Consider the following 17,671-nt stretch of genomic DNA (forward strand, 5'->3'; position numbering starts at 1 on the left):
TCAATAAAACATTTATTAAGTGTCTACTATGTCCATGATATATATATATATATATATATATAATTTCACTTGATTGATCAATAAAACATTTATTAAGTGTCTACTATGTCCATGATAAGCCCTATGATAAAATACAAAAGGAGGGAAAAGACAGTCTTTGCCATCATGTTGCTTACAGTCTAAAGGGGAAGACAGCATGCAAAAAATATACACAAAATGAGCTATAGCAATTAAATAGGAAATAATTAAAAGAGGATAAGATAGCTAGGAGACCCAGTGGATAAAGTTCTAGCCTAAAGTCAGGAAGAATCAACTTCCTGAGTTCAAATCTGGCCTCTGAAACTTATGTGCTATATGAAATTAGGCATGCCATTTAGCTAAGGCAATCGTTTGTTTTGCCTTAGTTTCCTCATTTGTAGTGGACCCATTCAGAAGAGTTGTGTGATTTTTCTCTACCCCTTCATTCAGTGGCACATGTGTAGGAGCAAATGCTCCTCCCCAAGGCTGAGGCTTAACTAGCTATAATATGTCATGTGATAAAGGGAAAAAGGAATCAATAGAGATAGACAGTGAAAAGTTGAACTGGCACACCAAGGAGTTAAGTTAGGGAGAAGAGGAGAGAGTGACTAGTTCAGGAGAGGTGACCAGGGAGAGAATTGAGGAGACAAGAGATTAGAAGTCATGGTATAGATGAATGGTAGTTTTATGCAAGGGAAAGCAAAGGGAAATGTGAAAAGGCAATATAATATATTAAGATGATATAAAAGGATTTCAGAATCCTTGAACATGGAAGTGGTACATTTGTGGCAGATAGCATGATCAATCCTATCAATATCAATAGCATGATCAAAGACCATCTTTGTGTGTGGCTGAGATGGGATGCAGCAGTAGTTCATGTGAAGTGAGCCATCTGAGGAACTGAGTAGATATGGTGTTTGAGGGAGTTGACTTTAATGTATATATTCAGTGAAACAATAACTATTATATGTGATGAGGTAAAATTAGGAATTGCAGATGCTCCTTTAAAAGTAATTGTAGAAGATTTTACTATCAGTTAAAAATACTTTTTCTTTCCATTAGACTTCATAAACCTTTCTAACCTTCACTACCTAACCTTAATCAATCAAAATTAACCAGTAACAAATAATTCTGTTGTTACGGGAAGAGAGCCAAAAAATGAGTAGATAATAATATTTATTTCCAGTTCTTTAAGAATATCAATACTTTTTATAATGCTCTTCATTATAGAATACTTCCCAATTCCTATACCCATTGTTGTGAGCCATAGAAAAATAACATAAGGATGAATCCCATCAGATCCAGCTGTAGCTGATGGTTGTAACTACTCTATGACTCCTTTCATTAATAAATGTTTTGCTGTGTAATAAATTACTTTAATTTAAAAGAAAATGGGGAATATGTGGGAGGCCAATAAGAGAAACAGAGTCTCTAATAGATATTTTTATCTGAACCCCTCTTGATGGCTCTTCCTTATTGAAAACATATAAAATTTGTTTTGGAGACAGCCTCAAGTATTATAAAATGCCTCTGAGTAAACCAACAGTTAAGAGGTTAACAGTTTCTCTTTAAGACAGAAATGCAGAAAATTAAGCTCAAAACTGTTCTCAGAGAGTAAAGGTCAAAACTGGACAAAAGTTAGACAAGACTCATCCAGCAGGTGCTTTCCTCCAGAAAGGGTATAAGACTTAGCCTTGGGACTTTTTTCTCATCCAGCATTATCTTCATGAGAAAATTCTTTGTAAAACTATAACTTTATTGTGCTTTGATATGACATAATTTGTATTTCCGCACAACTGTGAAGTCCTTTGTGTTTATGTGTGAATTGGGTTTGGTATACATTATAAAAATAAAATCCTAAAATCATTGAGAGAGACTCAGCAGCAGCTATGAGCTAACAGAAAGATCTCCCCTGTCCATTACTTTCTTATCAACTAAGCTGTCCTTATCAGATTATCTGGAGATGTTGCATAGCTTTAAACACCCCAAGTATTCTCAAATCTCCTCTGATCTTATCGAAATTCTAATTGAACTTTAGATATGTTTTAATAAATCAAGAGGTCTATCTAACCTAAATACATTGCAAAATAGTCTTTCTTTTTTCTTTTAACAACAACCCAACTGATTGTGAATGTTCCTCCCTCTTTGAGCCAACACATTTTCTGCTCACTTGCCAAAATTATCTTCATAATTATCTTCACTAACGGATTCTAAAATCTTCATATTGTCTTTGAGTTAAAATGTTGCTGGATGTGGTATCTGTTGGTCATGGAATACTATTGTGCTCAAAGGAATAAATAACTGGAGGAATTCCACATGAACTGGGATGACCTCCAGGAATTGATGCAGGAGAAGGACCATGAGAACATTATATACAGAGACTGATATATTGTGGTAAGATAGAATGTAATGTACTTCTGTACTAGCAGCAATGCAGTGACCCAGGACAATTCTGAGGGACTTATGGAAAAGATGGCTACCCACATTCAGAGGAAGAACTACAGGAGAGGAAACACAGAAGAAAAACAACTGATTGAACTCATGGGTTGATGTGGACATGATTGGGGATGTAGACTCTAAACAACCACCTTATTACAACTATCAATAATATGGAAATAGGTCTTGATGGATGACACATGAAGAAACCAGTGGAAATGCGTGTAGGCTGGGGGTAGAGGGGCTTGGAGGGGAGAGAGTAAGAATCATGTAATCATGGAATAAATTTGTCTAAAAAAATAAAATAAAATAAAATGTTGTTAAGAACTTCCACAATCTGGTTTTTGCCCTTTCCGTTTATATCATTCCTCTTCATGCACAGTATACTTCAGCCCACCTGTAATATTATCTGTTCTTTAAACTTGGCATACATTAAAGGTACACTCCATTCTAATCTCTGTCAAATGAATTTTCTTCCTTTCATATTTAAGTTCAGGTGCCACCCACCTGATCTACCCACCTGAAAGTGTTCTCTTCATCTTTCCTCAAATTTTCTTGAATAATTTTGCATATGTTTCTCATTATACTCTTGTTGTCTTTATATTTGTCTGTATTAAAGTCACATTCTCTCTAGTTACATGTAATGTTCTACAGGGCAAGGACTGTGACATTTTTCATCTATGTATAATCAGTTTTATGGACAGCACCTTTAATACAGTAGACAATTTAAATACTTGTTGAATTGAGTTGAATTAATGCAACAGATTAAGACTGAGAAAATGAAAAACCACTTCTCTTGGTATATAACTCATAGTCAAATAGAAAACAAATCTACATGCTTCTAACAAAAGACAACATAAAGATAATTTATTTAAGGTCAAAAAGATGTACAAAATATAGACAGTTGGTGTAGCAAACCATCTTGTGTGTATTTTTATCAGTAGGTATTTCTGTGAAAGAGAGTTAGCATAAAAATCTGGGCCAGGGATACTCATCTGATGTTGGTGATTTAATTCTGCCCAATTATCCAAGTCTAAATGTGACAAGTTATGAAACAGTGAAACCCCTTGTCCTACAAAGACAGGAAATTCAAGCAGGAATTCTTTGCCTAAGGTGTTGTGGGAAGCTATCCCATTTTGAATTTCTATGTGAGTTCATGTTTCTCCCTTGAGAACACTGGCCTAGGAAGGTATACACTACCTTTGAAAAACAGAATCTCATTAGTTTGTGTTTATCTGTGAATAACAGAAAAGGGCTGAATAATTGGCCTGAATCACCCAAATTTGTTAGAGGTTATAGTCCCTGGTCTCATTTTATGTGAACTGGATATCTGTTTTATAATATGGCTATGAGATTTCCCTTTCTCTGCTCTCGATTATTAATGCTGTAGGCCTCTAGAAATAGAGGCAGCACCTTCATGACGCAGTGCGAAAGTTTAAAATTTACTTTTGCTGATATTAGAAGGAAAAACAATTCTTGTTGATATTTACTAAACAGAGTCATTTCTTTTAACAATTTCTAAAACTAGGTATATAAACATGAGAAATAATAAAGAGGTTAGATACATAGATAAAAAATAATCACTAAGAAAAAAATATTTTTCCATAGATGTGCTTTTGCAAGCCTTTGTATAGTTCAAAGAACTTTTGAAGATCTGCTGTTTCTCAGTACATTTGTCAGTATGTGGTATTTTTTTTCAAAGCATAAAAAGCTCTAGGTAGATAGATATAGTAATTTGTAATCTATTTTGAATAAGCTTATCCTAAAGTGATTTATTAAGTAAAATAGAGTACTCAGAAAATCTCCCTTATGAAAGCTTTTTTTTTAAAAACTTGTGACTTCCTTTACTTAGGAAATAATGATAATAAAAGAGATGTTCCCTCAACGCTACTGTTTCCTCAAGCTATCTGTCCAATTTTTCTCTACCTTAAAAAACCCTCAAAAGAAGCCGACTATATTAATGGCATCCATCACACCTTTCTTTCATATTTCAACCCCTTTTCAGCCTTTGGTAATCCCCCCCTTCAATCTGACTTCTGACCTCACCACTCAGTTGAAACTGTTCTCTAAGGACACCAGTTATCACTTTATTTGCTAAATCATATGGGCTTTTCTAAGACTTCATTAAACTTGATCTCTTTGCAGCATTTGAAACTGTGGATCACTTTTTCTTCCTCAATAGTTTCTTTAAAAAATATTTTGACACTGATCTTTCCTGGTTTTCCTCTTACCTCTTTCATTTGCTTGATCCTAACCCTCGGCAGCTCCCTATGAGTAGCTGTACCTCAGGGATCTGTCCCAATCCCTCTTTTCTTTACTTTCTAAACTCTCAATGATTTCATCAGCTTTCATAGGTTCTCTGGTCATGTTAGCACATGAAAATCTGCCCAGGGAATAGGTAGATGAAAACAATTTGATCCAAAGATCATGAAGGACACTGAGACAAGTAATGTGGAGCTCTTAGAGCTTAATAAGAAATGGAAGATACCAATGTGATCAACTAAATCCAGGGTCATCAGTAGTCATTCTGACTTTTGTCTTGCCACTGGACTTTGATGACTCTTGAGGAGAGAGTGAGACTGATGACTTCATTCTGCCTCACTCAAATTCAATTTGTGTACAGGTCAAGATGTCACCCTGTAATGTCATTGGTCCTCTTCTAAAATGAAGGACAAACAAAAATTTGCAGATTAATTACATATCTATGTATCAAACCCTGCTCTCTCTTATGAATTCCCCATCATAATCCCTAACTGCCTGTTGGAAATACCAACCAAATATCCTGTAGGCATCCCAAATTCAATACATACAATAAATGAGGTATCAAATCTATCAAATTCAATATATCCAATACATTGTTAAAATCTAAAACCTACTCATCTAAATGTCCATGTTTCTGTTAAGCATCCAAGCAGGCATCTAGTCATCCAGATTTTCAATCTCAATTCAATTTTCAACTCTTTCAACCATTTCTCTATCAACTTCCAAATTCAACTCTGCCAAATATTGTGAATCCTAACCACGTAAAATAATTCACATCTATTTATTTCTGTGTAGTTGAAAAACTATCACTCATTTTAGGTCCTCATTTTATTATGCTCTTTAATTGGATTTTCAGTCCCTCAACTACCTAAATCACCATTTAAATGTCATAGAATAATTTCCTAAACTAGTCTGATAATAGTATTTAAGAACCTTAACTGTTTTTCCACCTCCAAAATGACTTTATCTCTCATAAAATATCAACTCTTTTCTTGTTTAAAACCTTTATAATCTGTTCAGTCTACATTAATAGGTTTATTTTCCCCTTCATGTATTCTATGTTCTTGACAAATTGTCATTTTTCCTATAACAAGACTGAAGTTCTCAAAAGGCCCACTATGCAAAATCGAATCAATACAAACCACAGACATTTATGGGAAAAATGAGATTAGGGACACAATTCTCAAACACTATGTCAGTGACATAAAAATGATAGGCATTTAATAGTAAGCATAACATGAGGTGTATATATATATGTGTATGTGTGTGTTTTATATATAAATAATATATAAAGATTTTATATATACATATAATCATTGACATATACCAATGCTATAATAAATGGTAGCTCTACTCCTAGCCTAAGGATGCTTCTCATTCTTTGCCCTATTAAGTATATATCTATGTATGTCTAGGGTTGAGGTGCAAAGAAGGGGACTACCAAAGTCTTTTTCAAAAGTAGAGTAGGTCCAGAAACTCTCATCTTCTCTTCCAGAAGCCAGGGGGAAAATGAGGGTGGTACATTACAGTGAAGACCAGCCCACGTTTACTCACAGCTGCAACTGCACCAGATAAGCAACACATTTAACACTTTAATTTGGAAAAGGCATGACATTTACTTGCAGTAGAGGACTTTGGAATGTTTATATCTGGTAAATGATTGTGAAATGGTAGTTTTCTGAATTCTCACTATTTCCTATTGTTCCCTAAAATTTCAGGCACTTTAAAATAAATTTACATTTTTGAAACAAACTTTATAGCATAAGTACTTATAATTCACTGAATTTGCAATATTTCTAATACTTTTTTACCTTGGCACAATCTTGCATGAGTAGCATTTACTTCTTTCTCTTCTCTTTTTCTTTAAATCTTTAATTTCCTTCAAATCCAAGTTCATCTAGTATCTCTTTTGGAGCTTTTGCCAATTTCCCCTAGTTATTAGTGCTATCTTTTTCCTTGAAAAATTGCACACATTACATATTATTTGTTGTATTTCCCTTGTATAAGTTCCTTGAGGGAAAGGATGATCTTTCCTTATTTTTTCTTTTAAATCCCAGAACCTAGGCTAATATTTATAGTCATTGCCTAATAAATGCCTGTTAGCTTGGGTTGTGTTAGATTAGGGATAGTGATTCAAAGCAATAAGTAGGCATAAACATTCATCTGTGCTATTGGGCTTAATTTCAAAGACAAATTAGACATGCTTTAAGGAGTTGTTATTTTCAAGAGGACTAAAGTACAAGGCATCAAATCACAGTTAGCTTTGACCATTCAATGTTTTCATGATCTCATTAATGCAAACATTCCATTTACTTATGCAAATCAAAGTCCATCTATGCCATCTCATTTTGTTTTATTCTTGCTCAGATATGTTGACAAATATTCTTTAGAGGATCAATACATCCTATGTGGTACCTTCTTTTAATACTGTGTGAAAAGCGAGACTGCACATGAGTTATCTTTGTGTTGATTCTTATTGTCATTACAGGATTTTCTTATTGTCTAATCAAAAGTCTTTCAGGTACTTTATTCTATTTCATTCAATTCATCATTGACAATATATTGTTACTTGTTTACAAGCAGCATGTCTTTATGTTGTCCTTTATTCGCTTGCAACTTTTTTGTTCCTGAAATCATGAGTCGCAATAATTCGTAGCTTTATGTTCTATGAAGAATAAATATCAAAGGGTATGTTTGGGGGAAGAGATCAACTAATGATCATTGGAACATTTAGATAATTTCCATTTTGATAAAAATTCCTCTTAAATTCCATGTTCATTTCATGCTCATCTGTTCTCCTTGTAAAAGTTATTTATATCTATCCCCAAATCCAACCAGTCAACTATGTTTCCTAATGGAACTGATGACTAAAAAGTCATCTTTTTTCTTGTGTAACAATTTAGGCTGTTTCTTTTGAGAGCCCTCCTCAAGAGACCCCTCCCAAAAGGGTACTAGAGTGTTTTAAGATTTAACATATTTAACACATCATATGCTGACATTAGAAAACAAGAGTATTTGTAGAGATTCTCTGCTCTATTTTGACTGTATAGAATGTCCTTTATACCACTGGAGGAGTCACTTTTCCAAAAGGATTTCTAAATCTTGGGTGAAAGTGATTTTCAGAAAATCTTTGAATAGAAACTTGTGTTTCTATTCAGTAATAGAATCTTATATAATCTTAATGTAGAGATGGATGATACATTTTTGGAGGAAATTATTTAAAGCTGTTTTGGTATTATTTTATTCAAAAATTCTTTTTTAAACAAACACTAAATTACAGTGAGTCATATCTCTACACATTTCCATTAAATGTGAACCAGGAATGTTAAAATTTTACATTTAAATTGTATCTCTATCCTTCTTCATTTTCATCAGTCTTCATTTTCATCAAAGTTTTTCTCTCTCCATCTCTCTCTCTCTCTTTCCCCCTTCTCTTGCTCCCTCCCTTCCTAAATTATAGGTATTTATAACTATATCATATACAATCCCTTGAAAATATGTTAGTCTGTGAATAGATGCATATATTCACATAAAGTTGTTTTATAAACTAAAGAGCTGTGAGTTTTATCTTGAGTTATCAGTGCTTCTTAATTTCTCTTAAAGAGTAATGATATATGTGAACTCTTCCACTATATTCTAATATATATTAAAAATAACCCAAATATATATATATATTCATATATNTTTTCAATCTCAATTCAATTTTCAACTCTTTCAACCATTTCTCTATCAACTTCCAAATTCAACTCTGCCAAATATTGTGAATCCTAACCACGTAAAATAATTCACATCTATTTATTTCTGTGTAGTTGAAAAACTATCACTCATTTTAGGTCCTCATTTTATTATGCTCTTTAATTGGATTTTCAGTCCCTCAACTACCTAAATCACCATTTAAATGTCATAGAATAATTTCCTAAACTAGTCTGATAATAGTATTTAAGAACCTTAACTGTTTTTCCACCTCCAAAATGACTTTATCTCTCATAAAATATCAACTCTTTTCTTGTTTAAAACCTTTATAATCTGTTCAGTCTACATTAATAGGTTTATTTTCCCCTTCATGTATTCTATGTTCTTGACAAATTGTCATTTTTCCTATAACAAGACTGAAGTTCTCAAAAGGCCCACTATGCAAAATCGAATCAATACAAACCACAGACATTTATGGGAAAAATGAGATTAGGGACACAATTCTCAAACACTATGTCAGTGACATAAAAATGATAGGCATTTAATAGTAAGCATAACATGAGGTGTATATATATATGTGTATGTGTGTGTTTTATATATAAATAATATATAAAGATTTTATATATACATATAATCATTGACATATACCAATGCTATAATAAATGGTAGCTCTACTCCTAGCCTAAGGATGCTTCTCATTCTTTGCCCTATTAAGTATATATCTATGTATGTCTAGGGTTGAGGTGCAAAGAAGGGGACTACCAAAGTCTTTTTCAAAAGTAGAGTAGGTCCAGAAACTCTCATCTTCTCTTCCAGAAGCCAGGGGGAAAATGAGGGTGGTACATTACAGTGAAGACCAGCCCACGTTTACTCACAGCTGCAACTGCACCAGATAAGCAACACATTTAACACTTTAATTTGGAAAAGGCATGACATTTACTTGCAGTAGAGGACTTTGGAATGTTTATATCTGGTAAATGATTGTGAAATGGTAGTTTTCTGAATTCTCACTATTTCCTATTGTTCCCTAAAATTTCAGGCACTTTAAAATAAATTTACATTTTTGAAACAAACTTTATAGCATAAGTACTTATAATTCACTGAATTTGCAATATTTCTAATACTTTTTTACCTTGGCACAATCTTGCATGAGTAGCATTTACTTCTTTCTCTTCTCTTTTTCTTTAAATCTTTAATTTCCTTCAAATCCAAGTTCATCTAGTATCTCTTTTGGAGCTTTTGCCAATTTCCCCTAGTTATTAGTGCTATCTTTTTCCTTGAAAAATTGCACATATTACATATTATTTGTTGTATTTCCCTTGTATAAGTTCCTTGAGGGAAAGGATGATCTTTCCTTATTTTTTCTTTTAAATCCCAGAACCTAGGCTAATATTTATAGTCATTGCCTAATAAATGCCTGTTAGCTTGGGTTGTGTTAGATTAGGGATAGTGATTCAAAGCAATAAGTAGGCATAAACATTCATCTGTGCTATTGGGCTTAATTTCAAAGACAAATTAGACATGCTTTAAGGAGTTGTTATTTTCAAGAGGACTAAAGTACAAGGCATCAAATCACAGTTAGCTTTGACCATTCAATGTTTTCATGATCTCATTAATGCAAACATTCCATTTACTTATGCAAATCAAAGTCCATCTATGCCATCTCATTTTGTTTTATTCTTGCTCAGATATGTTGACAAATATTCTTTAGAGGATCAATACATCCTATGTGGTACCTTCTTTTAATACTGTGTGAAAAGCGAGACTGCACATGAGTTATCTTTGTGTTGATTCTTATTGTCATTACAGGATTTTCTTATTGTCTAATCAAAAGTCTTTCAGGTACTTTATTCTATTTCATTCAATTCATCATTGACAATATATTGTTACTTGTTTACAAGCAGCATGTCTTTATGTTGTCCTTTATTCGCTTGCAACTTTTTTGTTCCTGAAATCATGAGTCGCAATAATTCGTAGCTTTATGTTCTATGAAGAATAAATATCAAAGGGTATGTTTGGGGGAAGAGATCAACTAATGATCATTGGAACATTTAGATAATTTCCATTTTGATAAAAATTCCTCTTAAATTCCATGTTCATTTCATGCTCATCTGTTCTCCTTGTAAAAGTTATTTATATCTATCCCCAAATCCAACCAGTCAACTATGTTTCCTAATGGAACTGATGACTAAAAAGTCATCTTTTTTCTTGTGTAACAATTTAGGCTGTTTCTTTTGAGAGCCCTCCTCAAGAGACCCCTCCCAAAAGGGTACTAGAGTGTTTTAAGATTTAACATATTTAACACATCATATGCTGACATTAGAAAACAAGAGTATTTGTAGAGATTCTCTGCTCTATTTTGACTGTATAGAATGTCCTTTATACCACTGGAGGAGTCACTTTTCCAAAAGGATTTCTAAATCTTGGGTGAAAGTGATTTTCAGAAAATCTTTGAATAGAAACTTGTGTTTCTATTCAGTAATAGAATCTTATATAATCTTAATGTAGAGATGGATGATACATTTTTGGAGGAAATTATTTAAAGCTGTTTTGGTATTATTTTATTCAAAAATTCTTTTTTAAACAAACACTAAATTACAGTGAGTCATATCTCTACACATTTCCATTAAATGTGAACCAGGAATGTTAAAATTTTACATTTAAATTGTATCTCTATCCTTCTTCATTTTCATCAGTCTTCATTTTCATCAAAGTTTTTCTCTCTCCATCTCTCTCTCTCTCTTTCCCCCTTCTCTTGCTCCCTCCCTTCCTAAATTATAGGTATTTATAACTATATCATATACAATCCCTTGAAAATATGTTAGTCTGTGAATAGATGCATATATTCACATAAAGTTGTTTTATAAACTAAAGAGCTGTGAGTTTTATCTTGAGTTATCAGTGCTTCTTAATTTCTCTTAAAGAGTAATGATATATGTGAACTCTTCCACTATATTCTAATATATATTAAAAATAACCCAAATATGTATATATATATATATATATTAATGCCTTTAAAATGGGGCCATCTCTAGCAGGGTATCTCTCCCAGCTACATTTGGTGTGGTATACTATAAACAACTCTACTATTTTAAGAGGCATTTCCATTCCTTTCATTGCATCTTTTGCACTGAGATTTGGGAATATAAATGTGTTACACCTATGCATTGTTGATGAGAATAGGTTGTTATAGAAATGCCTGGCATTTCTGCTTATTATGATTCTTTCATATTAAGCTATTAACACTCTTAGGATAACCTACTAAGTTTTATGCCATTCTTTCTAAAGGCTTATTTTCCTCTCCACTGCTTTTCACTATTTTTTGAACTGATATTGCTCACAATCTTCTACCATTCATAATGTTTTCCAAATGGTCTTATACTTTAAAACTGATTTGCCATTTCCTATCTCTCCTCTTTAAAATGATATTAAATGTTTGCTAAATAAATAATTTCTTAACTCTTAGATTTCCTATACTGTTTTGTATCAGATAAGCCTAAAAGGAACATTGATAATAAGAGACAAAATACTTAGAATTATTATTTTTTCCAAATAGGGTACATGGAAATTATTTTAAATATATGTAGTATTTTAGTTTTATCTTTAATATTTATTATTATTCCTATTGATTTCAATATATGATCCAAACTCTCAGAGATCTGAACACTCATGTAAATACTGAAATGGATCTGTCATGTCATTAATTCAGTAGTTCTCTTCAGTTATAAAGAATAAATCTACCCATGCCTACCCATCCTGTATAATTCTTATTAATATCCTTCTGAAAGTTCTATGTTAGTGGTCCACTCAACCTGCTAAAGACCTATTTGAATTTTTTCTATCATGATATTTGTAGAAATAGAACACTCAGGCCAGCCCCTCATCATTTTTCTGGCAGAATTATTCAATTATCCTTGAAATTTCCTCATTGGATATATGTTTCAGCCTGCTCACTCAAGCCATGTACCTTTGTGTAATGCTTTTCTTTAACTCTTCAGAAATGGGCTTCCATTATCTCTGCCAAATAGTAATGCCAGTAAAATATTTGTATTGAAAAAGATATTACTTTGGTATTTTGGGAATCTTAGGGACAGAAATAAATGTTTTTTTCAATTTCCTAAAAACTATACAGTTTGCTCTCTTGCTTCTTTTCAACACTAGGCCCAGTCCTCTTGTCTATGTACATTACCTTTTCTAGATGTACATATTGGTAGACAATCTCTATGAGCTGGTATTAGAATGTTAAGAAAAGTTGATTCCCATATGCCATGTCCAGTGATAACAAGTAATTTCCCATCTTTTAAAATGCAATCAATGTAATTTTTGACTTGATAGTCTCTTTGTGTGTATGTTTATATATACACATACTCACACATATTTATATACAGTGCTATTGAATAATTTTAAATCATTTGGCTTCTTTATCTGATGATCCTCAACACTTCCTCCTAGAAATTATTTTATTACTCTCCCCTGTTCACCACAATATTAAAGTCACCGAACATCAAAGTATATGTAAAATCAATTTGGAGGATTATCTCAAATTCTCTCTTTAATAATCCGTTTCAAATCTTTCCCTAAAACTTGATCCATTATAGTAGCTTTTTCAGTGCAAATGATATATAAAATCATATAAATAATTAATGTTTATTTGAATGAAAGAACTAACAGTGAAACAACACACTGAAATGTAGGATATGCAATTAAAATAATCTTCAGGAAAAATCATATCCCTGTGAACATAATTTAGGGAAATATAAAAGGATATAATTAATTAATAGGGTTACATTAAAAATAACCCTCAAAGAAGTACAAAATAGGAGAGATTGAAATTTTAGGGGAAATTTTTTTTGTAGATAAACTAGAAGCAGAAAGACTACAGAAATGGTAAAATAAAAAGTTATTTATTTAATAAGACTAAAAAATTGATAAACCTTTGGAAAATTAATTAAAGAAAACTATAAAATCCCAAATTAATTCAATGATAGCTAATAAAATATGTAACAAAAAGTTATTGAAAGAATTGTAAATTTTCATAAATAATACAAAATAAATATCCAAATCATTTCCTCCATTTCTCACCTCCTATTCATGCTTGAGATCTAGTTTGTGAGCACAAGAACTAATACTACAGCCTTCAAGATTAAAACCATTCTAGAAATATTCAATTAAAGGCCTTTTTTCAGTCTTCAGTCTATCAGATAATTTTTTTGACATTCATCTGAGTCATGTCAAATACTGTCCCTCATAGGTATTCTCTCTTTACTTGTGTTTTAATAAACTATTCTCTCGTGTGTCGTAGTACTTGTCTTACTCAATCAGTACTCACTCATTAATCAGTTTAGTATCCCCTTAACTCACTCACTCAAAAGCTCTCTTTCCCTAAGCAAGTGGGTCCATTAATATTTTCTCTTAAAGGCTCTCACCTTCTTTTTATATACTATCTTTTGATGATCTCATTAACTTCAGTGGAGTTAAAACTTAATTATCAAATAAATCTATGCAGGCTTAAACTCTCTCTTCAATTCTACTCCAAATTTATCAACTACTTGTTGGACATTTACCTGGATATGCTATCAGCATTCAAACTCATTTTCACCAAAACAAAAGCATAGCTTATTATTTTTCCCTTCCCCAATCAAACTTCTTTCTTTTTTCCCCTAAGGATACTATAATAATTTTAGTCATGTAGGTCTTCAAACCTCGAATCTTCCTTGAATCCTCACTTCTTCACCCACCCCAAATCCAATTAAATTTTAAGTTTTATCATTGTACTATTACACATTTCTTGATCTGTCCCCCTTTTCCCAACTTATAATCTCTATTTTAGTTCAGGCCATATCACCTCTTGCCTAAATTATTGTACAATAAATAATTCTAATTGGCCTTTGTGATACCCATCTATTATTTCTTCAACTTACCCTCTACACAGCTGCCACAAAAATGTTGTTAAATCAAGCAACCAATCATGACACTTCTTTGCTCAAAAAGTCTTAGTGATTCCCTATTGCATCTTGGATAAATTTAAAATTATTTTGTGATGCAATATAAAACACTTTGTAATCTGACTGCCCCTTATGTATCATATTGTTATCTTTCCATATAGCCTGCATTATTCTCAGAACTATCTACTGGAATTTCCGTGGATTTCCATGGATTTCAATTCCATTTCTGCATCCTTGTATATAATATCTCCTATGTCTGAAGTGCACTCGTCTTCACTAAACTCCTTTAGATTCAGAGCATGTTGCCTTACATTTAATAAGTGCTTAAAAGTTGTTTGCTAAACCGAATTATGGGCTCTTAAATCAAATTTTCTTTGTTTTTAAAAAGCTAATGATACTAAGTACAATTTTTTTTCTGCTAAGAAAGGTATCAGTGAAGGTAAAAAATAATTAAATTTAAAAAAGAACTCAACACAGGCCTGCATAATCTACTATGCTAGCATCAGTTGTTATTAATCCAATATGTTCAGTGTGTGGATTTTTATGGTGTTTTAAACATAAAATTATTATGAGGCAATCTTTGTAAGAAGATTACCATAATGGGTGTAAATAGAATATAATTTAACTCGGCATAAATATATTTCATCATACAGAAGAAATAAAATATATTAAACACCATGGTAATTTATATTTGAAATATTTTATTACCATATGCTGAAAGGATAAAGTCAGTTCTTACTAATCTCCATATTTCATAAATGGCAATCAGGCAAAAATGCTACTTAAAAATGAATGAAAAAGTAAAGCAAGTAGACATATATTAGAAGTAAATTGATTGAATGTGTAAAACTTAAATATGAAAGCCTATTAAAATTGGGAAGTTTTATAAGGAATAGTCTGAGCTGGTTTTGACAGTTTCATTTTCTTCTTACTTTTCCTTATAAATATGAACTCACTTTTAAATATATCTTTAATAAACAGTGTCTTTACTTCATTGGCAAATAAAGATTCTAGAGATGATTTCAATTATCTAATTTCTTTGGATTAAAGAGAGAAAATCTCTGAGACCTAATTCAGCTATACTTTAGAAATGTGAAGAACTAATTCAATTATTCTTTAGAAATCATAGGTTTTAATGGTAGAAAATAAGATATATTTGTAGTAATTGTGAAAATCTGAACAAATTAATATATGAGGTTGTACTAGAATATTATTTTACCACAGAGAATGACAAATGTGATGATTTCAGAGAAATGAAAGAATATATATGTAGCAATTCAGGTGGAAGAAAGCAAGACCAAAGGAACAATATATTCAATGACTACCACAATGATATAAAGTCAATAAAATTGAGCAATAAACTCAGATAACTGTCAAAAGGAGAGGATTTTCCTTTAAATTTTATAGTTATAGAATAAGTGGAAATACGCTTTCATTATGTGTCCTCAATCTTAGCTATTCTAAACTATGTTATATGTAATACTTACCATTATGAGCCAAAGCTAAGAAATTTTCCTAATTCAGATTATGTTGCTAACAAGAGAGAAAGGAGTAATATTTCAGTTTATGAGGGGTCAAAATCTTAAGATGAGTTTTTAGGGGAAATGGAGAGTTACCTATCAAACTAGCAAACAGAAGTAGAGGTATTTGGAAAATCCAGGGTGCAAGAGAGATTGGCAGTATGTTGTGAAAGAATCCAAGCTATAAAGAAGAAAAAATAAAAGTGGATGAAGGTCAAGAAGGAGATCAAGAAACAAGATGACCAAGTGGACTTGAACTTGCAAAAAGTGACAATAAAAATTTTTACTCACTCTTTGCAGTGATCAGTATTACTTTCCTTTTCTTCTTTGATTACAATTCAGTTATAATTTTCAGTAGTTCTAGAATTTCCTACACCAAAAAGAACTGGGCTAGAGCAACAGTATTAAATATGACATAAGCATGAAAGTAAAGCCTTGAATCAAGTATCTCAGTAGACCCTAAAACATTGTCATTCTTAAAATTCCTAAACTATGGGAAAATATTCAAAATAAAAATTTTAAAAATTTCTATTTACATTCTTTTGTTAATTTTCTTAGGTTAATTTTTTAGGAATCTGTGTTTCTCATTCAGTACAGGGACAAGTACTTAACAATTGCTTAATAAATGCATATTGTCTTGACTTATGGATAAATGAAGATATTACTCATCCTAAGGAGAGCTATATAAGTCATACAATTGGAAAAAAAGATATGATTAAGCAGATTCCCTATAAGTGAAGAGAGAGATTTTTCTGCCAGCTCAGACACCTACTTAAAATTTCTGGGCTTCAGTTTACTCATCTCTTAATTGTACAAGAAGACTTCTCAATCCCTATCCTGTTTGAACATCACAGGTCATGGTAGTCAGATATAGTGACACTGGAATGACATATTCCTGTAACATACAGGAGTGGCAGCTTGTGGGTTTTGTTCGGAAGGAAAGGCTGCTTATTTGTAATCCACTGATGAAAGAAGAAGAGAAAAATTGAAAGCAGATATTCTCTCTTGCCATTTCACAAATTGAAAATACAAAGAGAGGGCAAGGCACAAAGCAGAAAGAGCAAAAGCTTGAATGAACAGATCAATGTACAAGCAGATGTGCCTTGATAGATAAACTGGTGGTAGGACATAAAAAGCTTCACAACCAAATATAGAAAAGCAGAAATATTAAGTGCATCAATTTCAGAACCATTATGCTATGAAATTTCACTCAATAAGGAACTGCAGAAAAAAGACTAAATATTAACAGGAAACTGAATAGCCTTATCCTAAAAGTGAATGGATGAAAGAAAAAATCATAGAAACAATCAAGAATTTCATCAAAGAGAATGACACAAGGTGACAATATACCAAATTCTTGAAAATGCAGTCAAAGAAGTAGTTAGGGGAAAATTTAAATCTCTAAATGCTTATATTAATAACATAAAGAAAAAGCAGATCAATAAATTGTCAACTAAAAAAACCAAAAAGCCCAAAATAAAAATCTCCAAATTATAAATCCTGAAAATCAAAGGAGAAATTAATAAAACCCAAAGTAAGAAAATAATTGAATTAATAACTAAGACAAGAAATTGGTTTCAAGAAAAAAATAGGTAAACCATTACTTCATTTGATCAAAAAGAATAAAAGTAAATTACAACTAAACAAAATTTAAAAGGGTGAATTCACAACCAAAAAAAAATGAAAGCAATTTTTCAGTTATTTTGTGTAGAGGCCAATAAATCTGACAATCTAAGTGAAATGGATGGATTTTAAAAAATACCAATTGCCCAGATTAATAGAAGAAGAAATAGACTA

Source organism: Gracilinanus agilis, chromosome 6 (assembly GCF_016433145.1).
Source record: "Gracilinanus agilis isolate LMUSP501 chromosome 6, AgileGrace, whole genome shotgun sequence".
NCBI lineage: Eukaryota > Metazoa > Chordata > Mammalia > Didelphimorphia > Didelphidae > Gracilinanus > Gracilinanus agilis.